We start from the raw sequence: 13,904 nt of genomic DNA, 5'->3' as shown, positions 1-13,904 counted from the left end.
ATAATACTAGTATGTACTAATAAGCAGTCTAAAGTAAAAAAATAAATAAGCCTTTAGGTGCTAGAGTAAAACTTAAGAATGCTGCTCTTTTTGCAAATACTGAATGCAGTTAAGTATTTAGTTGTTTATCAAGTAGGTAGCCTCTTAATGTTTTAATTTTAGATTGCTGCTGATTTCATATGCTTGTATTTTTTAGTAGTATATTATTCTTAAGGTCATGGATTATACAATAAAACCCTGATATTTTTTACTGTATCCTGAACATTGAGCTCTTGTTGGCAATAGTAGGGCACCTTTCTTCAAACCTAATGACTGCAGCAGCACGTCTTAACTCTTTTAGCACTTTCTTTAGACAGCTTCTACTACTATGATCACTGCAGTTGGCCGCACATTGGCATTTAGTGACCGTACATAAAGTGCCATAAGAAAATATCAGAAGGAGCTTATGTTTTTGTTACTTTCATAATTTCCTCCTCCTGTTTTTTGACGTGTGCTCTTTGCATGTTATGCGCGGGGGGGGGGGGGGTAATGAACTTGGTGGTAAGCGTATGTAGCTGGCTTCTGAATTTTGTGAGCAGTGGATACAGTCCCTTTATGTTAGCTGCTGTGGCTGACTAGATGACAGTTGTATCATAAGGATTTTGCCAGGTACACACCGTAAGATGAACTCTTGAGATTTTTAAGCTAAAGAAAGTGAGTACATCTATACTTGTTTTTCACGTCATTATTAAACTATCTTAAGTATTAAGTCTAAGGGAGTAGAGTAATCTAACACCATAGCCACTCCTTGTTTAGTGCTGTTGTTGGGATTATCTTGCCTACCAATTCGCTTTTGGCTTTGCCTTTTTCCCCAGAAGTTTCCATGCAGTTTGATAGATGCAGCTGTGACAGTTCACACAGCCACATCATAGTTTTAACTAAACATTCCCCATTTCTTGTCTGCCACATTCATTTTAAATCTTGATCATTACTATCTCTGATAGAAAGTTCCTCTGTTTGAATACATGTTGGTTCACTTTTATTAGTGCAGAAGAATTCTGTGTCCAAAAAGAATGTCAGAGGCTATTTGGTATGCAGGATCTCTCTTGATGCCTGATATAGTTTCAACACCTTAGACTTTGCTTGGGGAGGATTAGCGTAGTCTAGGTTTCTTTGATCTAAGTGTGCATTGTTTGCAGCCTCCAAGACTTCCCATATGGGGCATTTTTTTTTTAGGGGGGGGGGTTGGGGGCTAGTTCCCATATCTCTTCCAAATCTGTAAGAGGATTTGAGTATAGGAAGTGATGTTCCCCTTTGTTCTAGCCTGGGTGGGTGCATCCTGCAGTTTTGGTACTACTATTTCCCCACCTGATTGGCTTGGTCATAAATCCACCTAGCCCTCACTTGATTCTGGGGAGTTGCCTCTTAAAGGGACAATCCCAGAGTTTTAAATTCGGGTCCAAAATCTACTGTGTAGGGGCAGTCTCGTATTTCTTATCAGCAACACCCACTGTACTTGCATCATCATCAATCTCCTCCACCTCTATCAGCGTGCTCTGTAGTATCCTGATACAGCTACGTTTGTTACCTCAGGAGACAAGTTATTTCCAATCCACATACCCCATGATTTCCCCTTTGCTTTTAGTGTCACTTGTGATTTAAAAATTAAATGTAAACAGAGTATCTTCCATGATCGTTTTTCCTCCCAAAAGGTGATTTACAATTGCAGAAAGTCCTTGTTCTAGGACTTGCTACATTTGCAAAGGACATCTTGACAGAAACGATCACAGAACTTCAAAATTAGCTGCATTTTTGATAATTTATATTAAAAGGATTACTGACCCACTGACTCGGCGGTGTGAGAGTTGCACTTCTGTTTTTCCTTTTTCTTATGTGAGGGTGTGTATGAATGTGCGCTCATGCATCTGTTTGTATCTTCTGTTACGCATATCTATACATGTGCAATTTATAGCCTGTGCGAGTGTTCGTCTGTACGAATGTGTGAATGTGAAATTGTCTGTGCGAATGTGTGCTTGCACGTTTATAAATATCTGTATCATACATACCTCGTGTCAACTGTCCAGATTTTTGCAGAATGTCCAGATTTTAGGTTCATAGGTGTGTACTAGGCTAATGGCCCTGGAGCCTTTACAAGCCTAGCCCATAGGATTATCGTGGCATCGTGCCACCTAACCTTAGTTCCTAGTGCCTCTGTCGAGTAGAGCCACTGGAGTGATCCCTGGGGTGAATTTTCTATTTCCCTTTCACTTATCAGGATTTCTGTTGAAGAGGGCCAGTGAGGTTCTCTGCTTGACATGTATGGGAAGTCTATTCCATAGCATGGTTAGTCTCTGGGTTATGAACCTGTCCCTCCAGCATGTTCTGTTGATTGTGGTAATGAGGGTGAAGTCTGTGGAGCGTGTGGTGTGGAGGGATTGGGATTGGGATTACTTTAGATGTAGCATTTCTAATAGAGCTTGGTCAGACATGGCTTTGTAAGCCAACCAGAGAGCACCTCTAAGTAGGCGATATGAGACAGAGAATAGTTAGAGTTTGAGTCTGTCCATATAGGACAAGTGTTTAAGGCCTAGAATCCTCTTTGTAAGGTACTTTGCGGCCTCTCCAGTTGTTGCAGGTGTCTAGTGAGGTACATGCCAAATGGGGCATTGTACTCGATGATTGGCCTAATGAGGGAAGAGTAGAGAGAGAGACAATGACCTCTTTCTTACTGGATGCAAAACCCCAAGTAATGAGATGTGTCACATAGAAGGACTTTCTGACCACAGTGGCAACTTAGTTGTCAAAAGAGAGGCTGCTGTCAACCTGTGTTCCCAGATCTCTTATAACACCTTCTGTGTTCAGTGGGCTACCGTCAATGTGGTAATTCAAGGGAACCGGGTTTTTCCCAAAGGGGATGAAGACCCATTTTTTGGCATTGAGCTTAAGGCCATGGTTCTGACACCAGTCCTTGGTCTCAGTGAAGCCTTTCTGTAGGTTGTCAGCATCACTTGGGGAGTTAATAATAGCTCCCAACTTACAATCATCTGCAAACTTTGTCAGCCAGAGTCCCTTCGTGTTGGTCTGGACTTCAGAGAAGTAGATACCAAACAGGAGAGGACCCAGGACCGAACTCTGTGGGACTCAACTCGTGACTGCTCGGCAGTCTGACTTGGAGTCAGCTACTTTCACACTGTGGGTTGTGTCTGTGAGCCAGTTTGCAGCCCACCTAGTGATATAGGGGTTGATGCCTAGCTTAGTAAGTTTTTCTATGATTCCTGAGTGGGGAATGGTATCAAAGGCCTTGGCCAGATCAGGGTAGGCTGTATGAATCAACTTACCTTCATCCACAGCTCTGGTGACTGACTCAAAGAAGTTGAGCAGGCATGATCTACCCTTCACAAAACCAAACTGTATAGGATCCAGAGTTTGGAGATTCCCTATATCCTTGTTTATTAGGTCCATGATGATGTGTTCATAGCTTTGCATATCAGACTCGTCAGGCTAATTGGGCGATAGTTCCCAGGGTCTGTAGTCGCTCCTCCTTTGTGGAGAGAGATGACTGTAGCAGTGCACCATTCGGAAGGGACAAAGCCTGAGGTGAGGCTGCGATTGAACAGGGCACACAGGTGAGGTGCCAATTCACTCTGTAGTTCATGTAGAACATAGCCAGGGATGATGTCATGTCCCCTAGAAGCTGTATTCTTGGTCTTGGACAGTGCTGTTTTAACCAGTGCAGCAGTAGTACTGGGTTCCTGGCAATTTACTGGTATTGTGATTGGTCCTTTTGCTGCAGGGTAAAGTTAGCACTGAATGTGTCTGCGCCGGTATATTTGCAATATCTGTTAGCTCATATTGGAGGGACCATTGTGCAATAGCTCACAGCAAATCTGGGTATTGCCATGGAGATTTTTTACATAACTATAGAATGCCTTGTGGTTGTGTTTACTATCTGCTGCAGTTCTGTTTTCATAGCTAGCTTTAGATTTCATGAGGGATCTCAACTTTTTGTTGAGGCTGATAAGGGAGTTTTTCCAGTCTTGGGACTTCACCTTATTCCACATCAGTTTCCTCCTTCTGTTGTAGAGTTTGTTTATGGCAAGGGACCACCAGATTGGCTTCCTTTTTTTTGAGGAGAGTGTCTTAGTTCTATTGGGTATGGCGAGATCCATGTATTTGTGTACGTGTTCGTACAGTGCATTGGTGTAGTATATGGGGGTCATGCAACTATTCTCCGTTTGCATGGGTGCCATGAAGTTAGCCACCTATGTTTTTAGGAGCCCAAAGTTAGCTTTGGAGAAGTTTTTCATGGTGGTTACCTTTGTTGGGGTGCTGGGAGGGATGTGAATTTCCAAGATGATTAGCTTGTGATTGGATCTAACCAGGGTGGAGTTGACTATTAGTATAGAGCAACGGTTGCCCATGTTAGTAATGACCAGGTCAAGGATGTTGCTACCTCTAGTGGGGGTAAGAACAAGCTGGTCCAGGGCATTGGAATTAATGAATTCCAGAAAGTGTTGGGCAAGTGTATTGGTACATGAGTAGTTTTCCCAATTAATGAAGGGGTAGTTGAAGTCGCTCAGTATGAGTGTGTTAGGCTGGACCCTAATATTCTCCAAGGTGCTTAGAAATGTGGAGTGTGAATCTTGGGACATGGTTGGGGACCTATAGTAGGCTACAACCTCAATTGCTGTCTTAGCCAATGTTAGCTGCACCTAAAGTATTTCAGATGCGTTATGTTGGGCTACCAGTATGGAGGTGTGCGCATCCTTTGTGAATACGAAACACCACCGTCTTTTGAGCTTCGGTCCAAGTTTTGGGGCCGAAAGGTGTGGAATGAGTTGTAGCCTGGAGGTGCAGGGGTGCTTTCTGCTGCCTTGAACCAGGTCTCTGTTACAGCACAAATGTTGATGTTCTCCATTTTAAAGAGCACTTTGACCGAGTGCATTTTGAGATTTAGACTTCTAGCGTTGAGCAGCATGACCCTCAAATTGTATTTGTTTTTAGCTGTTACGGTGGTAATTTGGTGTTGGGAACACCGCCTAAAAAAGGAACTATAGGGGTGGCAAGAGCCTTGGCCAGTATCCGGAAGCCCAGGGATGACAGATGCAGGCCATCTCTGGCAAAGCATCGAGGTCTGTCAATCATGTCATCCCAGGCAGACAGATACTGGATCCCCTTAGAATGACACCAGAAACTTCACCACTTGTTGAAATCAATCATTTTCTGCTTGTACTGAGGTATCATTCTGGGTGATGGTAGGATGCTGCTCAGGTCTAGGGTCATACCCACCTGGGCTACATAATCTAAGAGCTCCTCCATGTCTCACTTCATGTAGTCCAGGGAGGTACGTTTCAGGTTATTCACACCCACATGTACAATGACAGAGTCATTTGGCCAGATATTTTTGGTCTGCTGTTTTATACACTGTAACAAGGTATTTGGTTGTATTCTGATGCGAGTCTGTTTTGCTGCTTCTCACTTAAATTGATATAAAAAGAGTCAGAAATGTGTAAATATGTTTTACTGTTATCTGACTACACCTTAGGAATATGTGTAAATGTGTTTTATTATTTGACTACACTGTACTCATAAAAGCTATATTTGTATGACAAGTACTTCTGCAGTTGGTAGTAATGCTTAGACGTATCTGGTCACAGTTGATATTCTTACTATGGTAGTTTGGCTTAATATTTAGTATAAGTGGATGTCTCAAGTCCTAGCTAGCTACTGGGATTCTCAGGAAAAGAAAACTTGATTTAATATTTCCATACAGGTAATCTTGCGTTAGTAGAAACATTTCTAGATGATTTATTTTTCTTTTTATCTGTAGAAACATAGCAGATCTTTGGTGCAAGAATGCAGAAAGCCTCATCATCACCTTTGTGATTCCTTATCACCTCGTTGATTGCTAGTGTCATGTATTCCACAGCTTATAGTCACTTCTTATGCTCCTCTTCAGGTGGTTAAGGTGAAATTTCTCAACTGTCAGTTGTCAGATGCAAAAGATGCCCAGGAACTTAATGTCAATCACTGTTTTCCAAAGGAAATCATTGCTGGTGTAAGTTCTAAGTATGAACCAGCAGTGGTCCCCTTCTTCTGAGATCTCCAGATGGAATCTGAGACATATGAGTGCAAATGCTCTTTTCAAAGGAGGTCCACTTTGGTAAATAATAATGAATATCCTACACTTGTTTCTGAAGGCATAAAGTAACAACTAGGCACTAATCACAACTTTTCTTCATTCCAGTTTGTATATTCTATTTCTTCCCTATAAAATTATCCCTACATTCTCACATGTAAGTAAAGCATGACTTAGCTGTTTTCTCCCTGTGTATAGCATTTCCATGCTATTAGGTTTCCTTATTACATACCACAGTGAGTCTACATTAAATTCCATGCATGTTACTTATAGGATTTGTTTCCCTTAACTTATATCTGAGTGACATTAAAGTTAAGATTTATGACCCTGAAAACTCTATATAACATCATGTGCGTTGCTCTGTCCACTTTCTTCCAACATGAGTTATTAATCTATTGAGTCTGTAGAACTGGAGGCTTACTGTGAAAAGAAAAGCTAGTGCTCTCATCCCTGTGGAATAAGCCATTCAAGAGACTTGGTGGTTCCTGTTGACAAAGCGAAGAAGTGGATAATACTTTCTGTAAAGAAATGTTTATTTCATAACACTGCTTCATTTAGTCACTGTACAGCCAACACAAAATGTGCCCATGTTTAGAAGATGGGGAAGAAACATATGTCAAGAAGTCACTCATTCAAATATATGCATATTTTCTCTCCAGAAATTCCTATGTAAAGTAGTAGTTCACAATCCTTCCAAAAAAAATATCAGACTATGGGCACATAGAGTGCACTGTGGGAAAGAGAACCTTTGGTTGAAAAACAGTTTCAGCATGGCAGTCTTCATTAATGCATGTAGGAGGCAAAATAGGTACTCAGTTTTGTTGAATTCTTACAAATTCAACAACCATGTTTAAAAAACATGCTTCCTTGAACTTGTTGAAGGGGAAAGTTAAATTCTTACTTTTTTTGTACAAAAAAGTGTTTGCCTTTCACTGAATAATGATGGCCTTACAGATGATCTTAAGTGACACTGGCAAGGGGCGTGGGGTTACAGGCACCTTTGGTGGGACCAAGTGGTTGCCCCTGCATAAACTTATGTCAGAGAAATGTCTATACAACATCTTCTGATACAAGGGGTTGTCCCCTGCATACACTTATTTCAGACAAAATGTCTATTCAGCATCTTCTGATCAGTTTTGTGCATGTGAGGCAGAATGCGTGATATTTTGGGGGAGAATCTTACAAAATAACATTAAGTATCTAGACTGACATGAGGATCTTAGTACAGCTAAAAAGATTAAGATATGACAAAATGTTTTTTAATCTCTTACAGCAGCTATCCTACATGGGCGGCCGCGGTGGGGCAGCGGTTAGCATTGCCGCCTCACAGCAAGAGGTTCTCCGGTTTGATTCTCTGCTGGGGTGCCTTCTGTGCGGAGTCTACGTGTCCTCCCTGTGGTCGCATGGGTTTCCTCCGGGTGCTCCGGTTTCCTACCACATTCCAAAGACAATGCTGTAGGCGATTTGGACACACTAAATTGGCCCTAGGTGTGAGTGGGTGCATGTGTGTGCCTTCTGTGGAAGGTTGGGAGCCGGGCTGGCAACTCGACACCGTAAAACTCCACTGCCAATCATGAGTGGACAGGTGATCCACTGTGGCGACCCTTCAATAACCATACATCTGCATGGTAGCTATGCATTTAGTGGAATGACATCACTTTCCAGATCATTTTTATTAGCTTTAGGACAGCTTGACTATTGCAAAATGATCATATCATTATTGTAAAATAGAACATGTATGCCAGATTTTATTGCAGGAAGTGAACTGTATTTCCCTAATATTTTTATAAGAAATTTGTTCCAAAATATGAAAAATACATGAAAATGAATGTTCCAGATGAGTAGTCTTTTAATTCATGTCTGTGGAACTTAAAATTCCAAACACAGCCTTTCTTGCTGAAATGTACAGGATATGTTTGTTTACTTTTGTGCTTAATATTCCAAAAAAACTGGCACAGACGGCTGTTATTTTATGGAGCTTGTAGGAAAATAAAGATTTCAGCTAAAATGAATGAAAAATATAGTGTTTGTTTTTATAGTCATACTAGTTGAGATTTAGTTAATGCTTGTGCTAACCTTTTAGATCCACCACTATGAAATGTAGTAATTATAAACCCTTCACTCGTCACCAAGCAAGCCATATATGTATGCGTCGAACTAGATTCTGGTTACTTACAAGACTGTGGAAATTAAGTCTGAAATGGACGGACACAACTCTACATTCCTCAGATTCTTATTTAACTGTCACTGTTAAGGGTTACATCTGACACAGACTGATGTAACTTCAGTATTTTTCTACCAACTAATATTCACTGCTTATATAGTTGTCACATTTAAATAGCCTTTTTTAAATGTTTTGTAAAAACTACCTACAAAGTGAGATGTACATTTGCTTTTACAAGTGGCTTTAGAAGCATTTGCCTTATAGGCACGTAACTCAGTAGGTCCATTGGTACTTACTAGGTTATTGATCTGTGAGGACCTTGAGAAGCCTAGCCTTACATTCCCATGTTAGTTTTTAGTCCATATATTTTCTGTATGGCTAATTCAGAGTTGGGTAGAACAAGGATATGTTGGGGCATTTACCTGTTGCCCCTGCCCATGAAGAACATGGATGCTAAACTAGGGCTGAATTTATTTTCCCATCCATTCATCAAGTTATTCTGTGTGGCACATACCTGTCCGTCCAACATTTTGTATTTATGTTGCAAAACAGGTGAAATCCCTTGAGTGGGTATTCATGCCACCATTTGATTTGTGAATGGTAATACAAGTGACAGGATAGAGTCTGCTGAAACTCTATATGTTTGGCAGAGGTCAGCTCATAGTTGAGTGTATGATACAGAGAAGGGGGGAAAAGCTTTGAGATGGTTTGCATTGTTTCTGTGATTTAGGCCCCTGATTTTTTTTTTTTCCAGTGAGAAAATGTTTGGGTTGCACAGATACATACCACATGGGACTCTTATATTCAGTGATTGGCCTTACAAGAGCTGAAAACAATGGAGTGATTACATCCCTTGACCTGGATGCCATACCATTAGATGTAAACTGTGGGATGAGAAGGACTGTGTTACAATAGTGTATACGTGTGATCAAAGGATAGTTTGTCTACATAGGTTACCATATCCCTTACTATGGGATCAACTTTCAGGGATGTGTTGTCAATGTGATTGTTACAAGGGAAGTCCTGCATGCCAACAGATATGATTATATATTTCTTGGCATTTAGTTTTAGTCCATGGTTTTGACACCAGCTATTCATCTGGGAAAGGCCCTCTTAGAGGATTGTGTCCTGTGTTGAGTTTGTGGTGACACCAAGTTTATGGGTATCTGCAGACTCAGTCAGCAGTAAACCATTAGCATTTGCTTTGACTTCCAAGAAGTAAATAGCAAAGAGGCGTAGCCCATGGACTGAACCCAGGGTACACCAGTGATAGGTTCCTTTGGAGAAGTTAGTTGCCCACCCTAACTTTCTTGGTTCTGTATGGGATCTGTTTTGCTATCCATTGAGTCACATATGGATTTACATTTAGCTGGGAGAGATTACCTACAGTATCCATGTCTGGAGTGGTGGTAAATGCCTTTGTGAGGTCTAGATATGTGGTGTGTACTAATTTGTCCTCCTTTTCCTGTATTGCAGCATTCTGCATATGGGTTTACTCCTCTAGTCTCGCATACATTCATATGGCCAGTATGCAAAAGCTTTCAGTCCCTCTGGGGTGCGTGAGACGTCTGACGTGGCTGAGAGAATGTGGGCCATAAAAGTGACATCGGCACGCACCAGCCCGCAGAACTTTTCAGCCGCCAGTCATATGCCAGGTGTTTCTGCTGCTGACACCGGATTCATTTCAATAAGATAATTACCCCACTGGGGACCTTTTCAGTCCTCCTCAAAATCTGTATTGATTGTTCATGTCATCCAGAAAGGGTAAGTGTCAGTGCGGCCACCAGATCCCTCATAAGGACGTCCACGACCAGTGCCTTTTTTTGTTTGGGACAGTTGCACGACCACAAGGCCTGCCCTATTTACCAGGCGTTCATGCCTAAGACCTTGCGTACTCACATGCATTAAAGATTTATTTAGAAAACCAAGTAGATTACTTTAGGGATGGAGGATTCCTAAGATGTCTTCTCAGAACTGCCAAAAAAGAAGGCCAAGACCTTATATCCTTTGTCTGTTGCAGAGCCTCTTCTGACCGATTCTCAGCCTGTGGCTGATAGCCTGGTACATGGATCTGGACCCAGGTCTGCTGCTCCAGTTAACACTGGTACCTCTAGGGATGCTGCACAATCGCTAGGCGAGAGTACGCAGAGGCGTTAATGGCACCGGGGGGGGGGGGGGGCTGCATTTTCATTTTCTGAGGATCTGTCTGATCCCTTGTAGTCTCTGGTTTCTAGGCCCTCTCAGACGTCCACCAGGCCTCTTAAAAGGAGAGAAAAGAAAAAAAACATATTTCTCCCACAACGGAAAACATGCCTGATTGACAGGCTTTTAGTCGAAACCTTTTCAGTGCTTTTATGGCATTGAGGCCTACCTCCGCTGTTACTATTACCACATCACCTCCTCTCTTGAACCCTAAGCCTCAGACTACAGAGACAGTCACTAGGGAAGAGGAAGTCCTTTCAGATTCCTCCGAGGAATCGCTTTCATACAAATCTCTGATATCTTCCACTTTGGGATACGGATCCCCAGAAGAAGAATCAGAGGACCCTGACTCCCCAGTTGAAAACTTGACTTTTGGCGAAACTATTTGCAGGATGAAGGAACACTTTAAATGGGAATTCTCAGAAATGACTGAGGTACAAAAAAGATATTACAGCCTCATTCAAATAGAATCCCCCAGCCCATCTGCTGTTCCTCCTATCTTGCATGCCGTTTAGATGCCTTCTCATCAGTATCTCTTAACCCAGACTCCCAACCTCCTGCTCCACGCAGACCAGACAGGCTTTACAAGGTGCCTGACACTAAGCATCTGCTCAGGTCCCCACCTGCTGATCCAGCCAGTAGCTCAATCTCCACGGAAAAGGCCTCCAAGCTCCTACCTACTACCACCATTCTCCCTGCTGACAGACAGCAAAACAGTGGAAAGGTTGGGCAAAAAGATATATACTTCAGTTACCTTGGCCTTCAGAACTACAAATTACCAAGCTCACATGGCCAAGTATGCCTTGTCCCTCTTAGAATCTGCCACTAAATGTCTGGCAGATATTCTAGACTCCCCTGCCAAAGCATCACTGTCCTCTCTCCTGGCTCTCTCTTCCCAGGTTACCAGATTCTCCAAGTGTAGTTATGATGCTGCTGAATCCTCAGCCAGGTTAGCAGCATCAGCTTCTGCCTTATGCAGATACTCTTGGCTTCGCCTACAACCCCTGCCTGATGATTTCAGAGCAAAGCTCATTGATGCTCTCTTGGACAACGTTGCACTTTTTGGTTCTAAAGTAGCGGACCTAAGTTTCTGCAACAAAAAGGCAAAGAAATGCAGGACCTTAAACATTTGCTGGTTTCTGCAATACCCAAGTTTCGAAGAAACTATCCATCAAAAACACAGTTTATTAGGAAGCACTCTCATCCTGCCCCTCCTTCAAGGCCTCGTAAGCCCACAAGGAAACATCTTCCAGCTAGAGCATCCCCTCCCTCTAGCCAGAGACCTCTCTTTCTAGACAGGGCAGGCAGCATCTGACTACCTGCCAACTTTGCCTCCTCCACCCCCTCCTTCTGTTCCACTATCAGCTCGCATCTCTCACTGCCTTCCTGGGTGGACCAATCTCACCTCAGACATGGGGTTTATATTATATGTCCAAAAGTTTTAAAACATCGGCTCTTATATGATCGACACCGTATGAGCGATGTTTAAAACATCGAACATATAATAAAAAATTAAAAAAAGGAAAACAACTTACCTAAACGCTCCGGGCAGGGGGGCAAGCCCCCATGCACCCCCATGTGGGGGGGCACCCCCCGCTACTTAAATATTTCAACTCCAAGATCGCACTATATTGAGGTAAAGGGAAAATATTACCTATGATGATTTCCGTTTACGCTTGCGACATTTCACATTTCCGACCATTTGGTGTCGCCCAAATGGTATTCGTGGTTTTCAGCTTTTGATCGGATAATATAGACCCCAAACATGTGGGTCCTGCCCATACTACAAAACGATTACTACATGTCTTGGATCTCCCCACCCATAGGGCAAGGCATCCCATGACCACCTTCACAGCAACTGCACCTTTAGCGACCAGTAGTGCAGACCCTGTTAGCTCAGGGCACCATAGAGACCATCCCCCCAGCTGCAAAAGGAAGAGGATTCTACTCAAGGCTCTTCCTGCTCCGCAGGAAGGACGGATCCTGGAGACCTATTCTAGAAATCTCAACCTTTTCCTAAAAGTCCCTACCTTCAAAATGCTGACCCTGCCAGCCCTTTTCCCACTCCTAATTCCACAAGGGTTCCTGGCAACCTTAGATATAAAAGATGCTTACCACTACATCCCAATAAAACCCACCTAGAGGAAATACCTGAGATTCTTGGAGGGTTCCTCTCGCTTGCAGTTCTCTGCCTTGCCCTTTGGACTCTCCACTGCACCCAGGGTTTTCACAAAATCCTTGGCACGAGTTGTTGCTTACTGCAGGGCAAAGGGAATACAGATATCTCCTTACCTGGATTACATGTTGATCCAGGCTGCCAGCCAAGAAACCCTCCAAAGGCACATCCACTTTGTGGGTGCCCCTCCTTCAATCGCTGGGATTCCAGATAAACTCCCCAAAATCTCATCTACAACCAACCCAAGACATTATCTTCCTCGCGTGCAGAATCCTCATGGAGGCATACCTACCCCCACCCAAAGTGAACTCATTGACAAGAACATCTCCTTCTGGTTTTTCACTCCACAGAGCTGACTACAAAGCAGTACCTCAAACTACTGGGCTACATGGCAGTTACCAATACCCATGCTTCCTTTAGCAAGGCTGCACATGAGAGTTACAGTGGTACCTTCGGTCAGTCTGGAAGCAACACAACCACCCTCTGGAGCACATTGTGCCCCTTCTCCACTTCCTAAAAAAGGAAATACTATGGTGGTTGGCACAGTTAAAGCACAACCCAGGCCTTCCTCTCCAACCACCTCAGCCCACACAAGTCATGCACACAGATGCCTCAGACCTGGTTTGGGGAGCCATTCTCGGCCACTGAAGGGTGCAGAACCTGTGGTCAAATCCCCACACATTAGAACACATGAATGCCAGGGAGATGAGGGCAATCCTTCTAGCGCCCTCCAGGCATTTCTTCTTTCCTACAGCAGGGACCACTTCAGATATACACAGAAATCACTGTACTGTGGTACATCAACAAGCAGGGAGGGACCAAGTCCTACCTGCTCTTCACACTTAGCTCTCTTGGTTTGGGAATTTGCCACCTCACAGGAAATCACTCTGCAGGCGACATACATTCCCTCTCCCACAACTCACAGTCAGATTATTTGAGCAGAACCAGTGCAAACAACCACGAATGGATGCTTCACAGAGGTGTCTTCCTGGATCTGGTCCACAGGTGGAGTATACCTCAAATAGACCCATTTGCCTCCACCGTCTACAGGCAACTTCCTGGCTTTTGCACCAGGACACCAGAGCCCTAGGCACTGACAACAGATGCCTTCTCAGTTTCCTGGAAGGGGAAATATCTGTATGCATTTCCCCCCTTCCCACTCATTCAGAATGTCCTGCTGAAAATACAGCAGGGCAATCCAAAATCTTGGTGACATCCTACTGGCCCAGACAGCACTGGTTCCC

The 13,904-nt window shown here is 43.2% G+C and overlaps 1 protein-coding gene across 1 annotated transcript in view; it reads left to right on the top strand.

Annotated features, from left to right (window-relative positions):
- TICRR (TOPBP1 interacting checkpoint and replication regulator) overlaps positions 1-13,904 on the top strand; it is a 3,405,639-nt gene that overhangs the window by 2,206,781 nt on the left and 1,184,954 nt on the right. The window lies entirely within an intron of this gene.

This window comes from Protopterus annectens, chromosome 7.part0 (genome assembly GCF_019279795.1).
Source record: "Protopterus annectens isolate FY-2018-M chromosome 7.part0, PAN1.0, whole genome shotgun sequence".
NCBI lineage: Eukaryota > Metazoa > Chordata > Ceratodontiformes > Protopteridae > Protopterus > Protopterus annectens.
This window is presented reverse-complemented; position numbering and strand designations above follow the sequence as displayed.